This window comes from Rhinopithecus bieti, unplaced genomic scaffold (genome assembly GCF_001698545.2).
Source record: "Rhinopithecus bieti isolate Rb0 unplaced genomic scaffold, ASM169854v2 scaffold_62324, whole genome shotgun sequence".
Taxonomy (NCBI): Eukaryota; Metazoa; Chordata; class Mammalia; order Primates; family Cercopithecidae; genus Rhinopithecus; species Rhinopithecus bieti.
In genome coordinates, this window is record NW_016823670.1 from 333,694 (window position 1) to 340,723 (window position 7,030).

General features: G+C 42.0%; 1 pseudogene; it reads left to right on the forward strand.

The window, feature by feature from the left end:
* The first annotated feature begins 2,727 nt into the window (after nt 1-2,727).
* On the forward strand, nt 2,728-3,714 carry LOC108521747 (sin3 histone deacetylase corepressor complex component SDS3 pseudogene; annotated as a pseudogene).
* Nucleotides 3,715-7,030: the final 3,316 nt, after the last annotated feature.

Here is a 7,030-nt window from a genome sequence, read left to right on the forward strand (position 1 = left end):
ACGGGCGGATCACGAGGTCAGGAGATCGAGACCATCCTGGCTAACACGGTGAAACCCCGTCTCTACTAAAAATACAAAAAAAACTAGCCGGGCGAGGTGGCGGGCGCCTGTAGTCCCAGCTACTCGGGAGGCTGAGGCAGGAGAATGGCGTAAACCCGGGAGGCGGAGCTTGCAGTGAGCTGAGATCCGGCCACCGCACTCCAGTCCGGGCGACAGAGCGAGACTCCGCCTCAAAAAAAAAACAACAACAACAACAACAACAACAAAAAAAAAAAAAAAAAAAAAGAAAGAGAGAGAGAAAGGAAGGAAGGAAGGAAGAAAAGAAAAATGAAACCATTGAAGAGAGGAGAAAATTCAGGTCTAAAGGGCTGAGAGGTTGAAATTTCACAAGTTTGCTTAGGATTAGACCTGTTTGAAAGACGTGGAGAGAGAGAAACAAGGTAGGAAAAGAAGCAGGGGAAGAGGGAATAATAAGGGCACTATTAGAAGGAATGACTGAGCTGGGGCAGAGGCATAAGCAAGTAGGAGAATATAAAATGCTAAAACTAGAATCATGTAGACGGACAATTTTATAGGAAATGTACGTTAAAATAAGTACTGAAAACAGGCAAAGAAGACAAGATAGCAAAGCTTGAGTGATACCATACTTGGTTCTTAGAGAATCATTTTGTCTTCACCTGATTGCAGAAAAGTCCAGCCAAAGACTCATCAAATATGCTGTTTCCTGTTGTCATCTATGTGCGACTTCTTCTAGCTCATTACATCCCCAACATGGCTTCCCCTGTAGGGAACACACTTGTACCTGGGGCAAGAGTCGCTCCTCTTAACTTGTGACGTGCAGTGCGGGTTGAGTTCTGCTAAATTTCAAAGCTAAAATTTTCAAAGCTAAAATTAAATTTCTTCTGCCCACTTTTGTAAATTCCTTCTGAGTTACTTCTCTACCCCTCCCTGACTCATTTTCTGAGAGTAAATAGTCAAATGAACAAAGAGTCCAATTATTTTCCATGAGTAGGAGAAAGGAATTATAGCAACTCCAAGAAATCATTAGTCAAAATTAATGCATAGCATGGAAAATATTACACACATGCACAGGTACACACACTTACATTCACATATGCTACCTCCAAGAGTCTCTGTCTTCACTAACAATCTACTAAAAAGGCCAATCAAATTTTAGCCTAGATGAGGATATATACTTTCAATTTGTCTATTTGGTACACATGGATGGCTTTTTTCTGCATATTTTTTCAATAGAGTGCCCAACAGGGAATTGTAGCTTAGTATTTTAGAGATCAACCCACTGGGTTGGGGTGGGAAAATGGTCCATTCAAATTGTTCACCCACTATTGAGAAGTGGATCTTTCCAATGTAGAAAAAAATGTCAAAGAGGGAATTTTCTACCCATGTGTCTCTCTTGACAAAACTAGAGAAGAAAGGATTACTGTGCACTAGGCGTTTAGAATAAAGCTGGTGAGAACATACAAAAGGAATTTCGTGAAGCACTACCGGGGACTGCTTACAGGCCTCAATTGTAAGTAGTACATTTAGAAAACCATGTTACCCTGAAAACATTATTTATTTTTCTCTGTGAGCTTTGGAAAGTATTGATTTGGAAATAAGGATTTCTTTGCCCACTGAGTCTTTTGGAAACATGTTCTGGTTATCTTTATGAGCCCAGCCTGTCTTCCTGGCTTTATATGGAAATCAATTTCTTTTGGCAACATACCCACTTCTTGATCTAAGGTATATATGAGGTTCAACTACATCTCTTCAGAGCTTTGCAAATACTCATACTGAGTCTTTCTGGAAAAGGAAGAACTTTAACCCCATCTAAGGGAGTCTGGTCAAGAAGAAGGATTGTGGGTCACTCTAGCAAAAAATAGTATTCCTTGGTACAAGAGGGAGCTAGTTAAGCAAGAGCATGTTAGGGTAAGCATTAAGGAAGAACTTTTTTTGACAAACGCAATGTCTAACAAATTCTAAAACTGGCTATCAAGGAATATCTGTAATAGCAAACACTTGAAAGAATTACCCATGTTACAACATGATTTCTATTAAATTGTTTAAGCAGTAAGAGGTTTATAATGCTGAAAGCTCTTAACTACACTAGGGGGGAAAAGCCACACTCACAAATCACTTCTATCATGCAGGTTTATTGCAAAGTTACATAAGAATGTCGGCTCAGGAGATCTCGCCATTGCACTCCAGCATAGGCAACAGAGTGAGACTCCCTCTCAAAAAAAAAAAAAAAGTTATCTGCTCGGCGCAGTGGCTCACACCTCTAATCCCAGCACTTTGGGAGGTCAAGATGGGTGGATTGCCTGACCTCAAGAGTTCGAGTCCAGCCTGGCCAAAATAGTAAAACCCCATCTCTACTAAAAATACAAAAACTTAGCCAGACATGGTGGCACATGTAGTACCAGCTACTCAAGAGGCTGAGGAATGAAAATCACTTGAACTCGGGAAGCAGAGGTTGCAGTGAGCGGAGGTCATGCCACTGCACTCCAGCCTGGGTTACAGAGTGAGACTCTTATCTCCAAAAAAATAAAAATAAATTAAAAAGTAAAATGTTGGGGGGGCGGAGCTCGGTGGAGACCGGGAAGGGTTCGCTGTGACTCCCGCTCCTCGAGTTGGGGGCTCCGTTGGACGCTGCTAGGCAGACAGCGAGTACCGAGCGCGGGTGACCGCGGTGTCCCTGGGCCACGCTCAACTGCGGTCAGAGACGACATGAGTGCCGCGGGGCTGCTGGCCCCGGCCCCAGCCCAGGCTGGAGTGCCGCCAGACCCCGAATACTACCCGGAGGACAAAGAGCTGGAGAGCGCCGAGGATGACCAGCGCAGCTGTCCGGGCCGCGAGTCGGAGGAAGACACTGAGGATGCTAGTGAAACTGACCTGGCAAAGCATGATGAAGAAGACTATGTAGAAATGAAGGAACAGATGTATCAGGACAAACTGGCTTCTCTCAAGAGGCAGTTGCAACAACTACAAGAAGGTACTTTACAGGAATATCAGAAAAGAGTGAAAAAACTAGATCAGCGGTACAAAGAGAGGATACGGAATGCAGAACTCTTCCTCCAGCTGGAAACTGAACAAGCGGAACAAAATTACATTAAAGAAAAGAAGGCAGCAGTGAAAGAATTTAAAGACTAGAAGGTTGAGCTGAAAGAGAACCTGATTGCTGAGCTAGAAGAAAAGAAGAAAATGATCGAAAACGAAAAGCTGACAATGAACTGACTGGAGATTCTATGGAGGTGAAACCTATCATGACCAGAAAGTTGCAGAGGCGACCAAATGATTCCGTCCCCATCCCAAACAAGAGGAGGAAACCTGCTCCAGACCAGCTAAACTATTTGTTAACAGATGAACAGATTATGGAGGATCTGAGAACATTAAATAAGCTTAAGTCACCCAAAAGACCAGCATCTCCATCCTCTCCTGAGCACCTGCCTGTGACACCCGTGGAATCCTCCAGCCCAGAGGTTTGAAGCTCTGATAGAAGATGGCAAACTGTGCTATGACAAAAGATGGTACCACAAGAGCCAGGCCATCTATCTGGAATCAAAGGACAACCAGAAACTGAGCTGCGTGATCATCAGTTCTGTAAGAGCCAGTGAGATCTGGGTGAGGAAGACAAGTGACAGCATCAAGATGAGGATCTACCTGGGCCAGCTTCAGCCCGGGCTCTTCATGATCTGCCAATGCTCAGCTGCTTGACTTTCTGCAGTGCTCTTCTCTTGACCCTTTTTCTGGAGTGGGTTTTATTTTTGTTTTGTTTTGTTTTCTTCTTAATAGAAAAATGTTAACTTACTGGGAATAGCTACTCAGCTTTGGAAATGGAGAGCACTGTCGTGGATTCCTTAAGGCACTTTTGTGGCCGGCCACTTGGAACTTTGTCAGTCTTTTCTGCTTCAGCTTCTTCCAGACATCAGTTACCATGATACTGTTTTACTTTCAGGAGTATTGGGGGTTTGATTTACTTTCCTTTTATCTCTTTATTTTTTGCTTATACTTGTTTTTGAAAACCTCCTGTGAGTTTGAAGGGACAGCTGTTTTTATTAATTATCTTTAGGTCTCTCTACCATGGAGAAGAACAGGAAGGGATATACTCTCCAGTGCATTTTCATGTTTTGAATCTGATTAGTGGATCAGGTAGCTACTTTGCCTGTTGAGCCCAATTCACTATTTCCCCAGAAGCTTGGGGCAGAGGTCCCAGCAGGAGATGAATTCTCCTGGCTCTCAGCCTTCTGGGAGAAATAAATGCTTTGTGTAACATCTGGCGCCCGCCATCCATTCCACTGGCTGAGTGATGGAAAACCTTGCCTGGGAGACTCTGTGCACTGAAGCAAATGGGTTTGGGGAGGGGACATTTCATATTTATAATGTGCTGAAGATACCATATTTTAAATATTATTTAATGCAGGTGATTTATTCAAACATTTGTTCTAGCTTAAAAAAAAAAAAAAGTAAAATGTTAGTTTTAGGTCAGGCGCTGTGGCTTACGCCTACAATCCCAGCACTTTGGGAGACCCAGGCAGGCTGATCTCCGGAGGTCAAGAGTTCGAGACCAGTCTGGCCAACATGGCAAAATCCTGTCTCTACTAAAAATACAAAAACTAGCCAGTGGTGTCTCACACCTGTAATTCCAGCTACTTGGGAGGCTGAGGCAAGAGAATCACTTAAACCCTGAGGCGGAGGTTGCAGTGAGCCAAGATTGTGCCATTGCATTCCAGCCTGGGTAACAGAGCAAGACTCCATCTCAAAAAAAAAAAAAGAAAAGAAAAAAGAATGTGAGCTCAAATAAGAAATTCCTCATCAACCACACTCCTCCTCAGGGTCTTAGGTGTTCCAGTGTTGGGCTGCAGGCTTCTAGGAGCTTCAGAGGAATAACTCAACACTCAAGACTGCAACTCAAGCTTGAATGACCCATATTCTTCTGTTTGGCTAACATCTTTAACTTCCAGAAGAAAGAACTTGGGTGAATTTTCTATCATTCAGTATGCTGTAACCTGATATGTAGAAAACAAAGAAAAGCAAAAGCAAAGATCTTGCTGTAACAAACCACCTTTCTCCATAAACAGACTCCTCGGTTAAATCGACTGTAGCTAGGACAGCAGGGTTTGTTTGATTAAGAAACAATGCTATGTGAATTACTGGATTCTACAGGAAAGAACTGGTTGGGGTCACTTTTCTTAAAAGACTTCTTTGCCACAAAAATATCCAGGATATAAATAAGATTGAAAAAGAAAACGTAAAAGGAAAGATATATGCAATACATGTTGCAGAGTATTAATATCTCCAATATTAAAAATATCTAATAAATAAGAAAAAAACATTGCAATAGAAAAAATGAAGAAATGATATTTGTCTTTTTGAGGGTGGGCTACCCAGCATATGAATGGTCATCTAATGCAGGCAAGTATTGGTAGAAAGTAAGACCACATTTTCTACTACAGAAGCCAAAGGGGCCAGAGAATCCCACACTTATCCATTGACTACCCCGTCAGACATCTGACATGGACTCAGTCAGTCACATGCCTCCACCTGGGACTCTGAGTCTTGAGGAATGATGAAAAGACAGCGGAGCAAGTGAGAATTTATTTACAGTAGTGTTGAGAGTTCCAAGACAGCAGTGGTTGGTTGTAGACAGGATGCCAATGACAACGTATTAACTGTCCTGTCTTGTTACCGGTAGTACATGTACTGCATTTCCCACTGCCTCGCCCTCCTTTACCAAGCCTGGTTCTCCAACTTTCTCATTGATTCTCTAAGCTCTCCCATATCCTTCCAGCAAAATCTGTTTCTGCCTAGGTTAACTGTAGTTGGCTTTGTTGCTTGTAACTAAGAACCCTGACAGAGAAAATGACCGACAGTTCTCAAATGAAGCAACATTTGTGGATAACAAAAGCAGAGAAAGATGTCAAATCCCATAAATAATCGAGAAATAGTAAGTAGAGAATAGGATATGCCTCATCTCTATGTTAGCGAAGATTAAAAGAATTGTTAGAATCCAGTGCTGGCAAGAGTATATGTAGGGAAACATGCACTCTTAAAAAACTGGTTTGTTGTTGTTGTTGTTATTGTTGTTGTTGTTTTGTTTTGTTTTGTTTTTTGAGATGGGGTTTCGCTCTTTTTGCCCAGGCTAGAGTACAATGGTGCGATCTCGGCTCACTGCAACCTCTGCCTCCCGGATTCAAGTGATTCTCCTGCCTCAGCCTCCAGAGTAGCTGGGACTATAGGCACCCACCACCATGCCTGGCTAATGTCTTTTGTATTTATAGTAGAGACGGGATTTCACCATGTTGGCCAGGCTGGTCTCGAACTCCTGACCTCAGGTCATCCACTTGCCTCAGCCTCCCAAAGTGTTAATAAACTGTTAACAGGAATGTAAGTTGATGCAACTTTTCTGGGGGGAGATTGGAAATGTATACCAATATTTTAAATGTGTATACCCTTTGATCAGCAATTCCTCAACTAGCATTTATCTTAAAGAGATAATTAGTCAAGGTAGAGCAGCAGTCTTGATATGACAGCAATGTTTATAATTTAAAAATGGAAACAATTTAAACAGACATCAGTAGAGAGATTGTTATGATAGACCTTTACAAAAGAATATGATTCAGCACTAAAAAGGCAATTTAAAAGGTTTTATGTATATTTAATGAGAAACATCTGCACAGCATGGAAGAGAAGTAAAGCTTTCAGAAGAATAAGTGTTGCATAATTTCATATTTTAAATGTGGAAGGCAGAATTCTAAGATGGCCCCATGATCTCTGTTCTCTGTTATACTTGTAATTATGTTACATTACTAGAAAATGGATTTTACAATGTAATTAAGATTGCTAACCAGTTGACTTTGAGTTCATCACAAGGGAGATTATCAGGTGAGCCTGACCTAAACCCATGAGCCCTTCGTAGCAGACTTCAGAGCAAAAGGGAATATCAGAAATTCAAAGCGCAAAAAGGACCCAATGTGCCTTACTGACTTGAAAATGGAGGGATGGAAGGGACCACATGGAAAGGATCTGATCT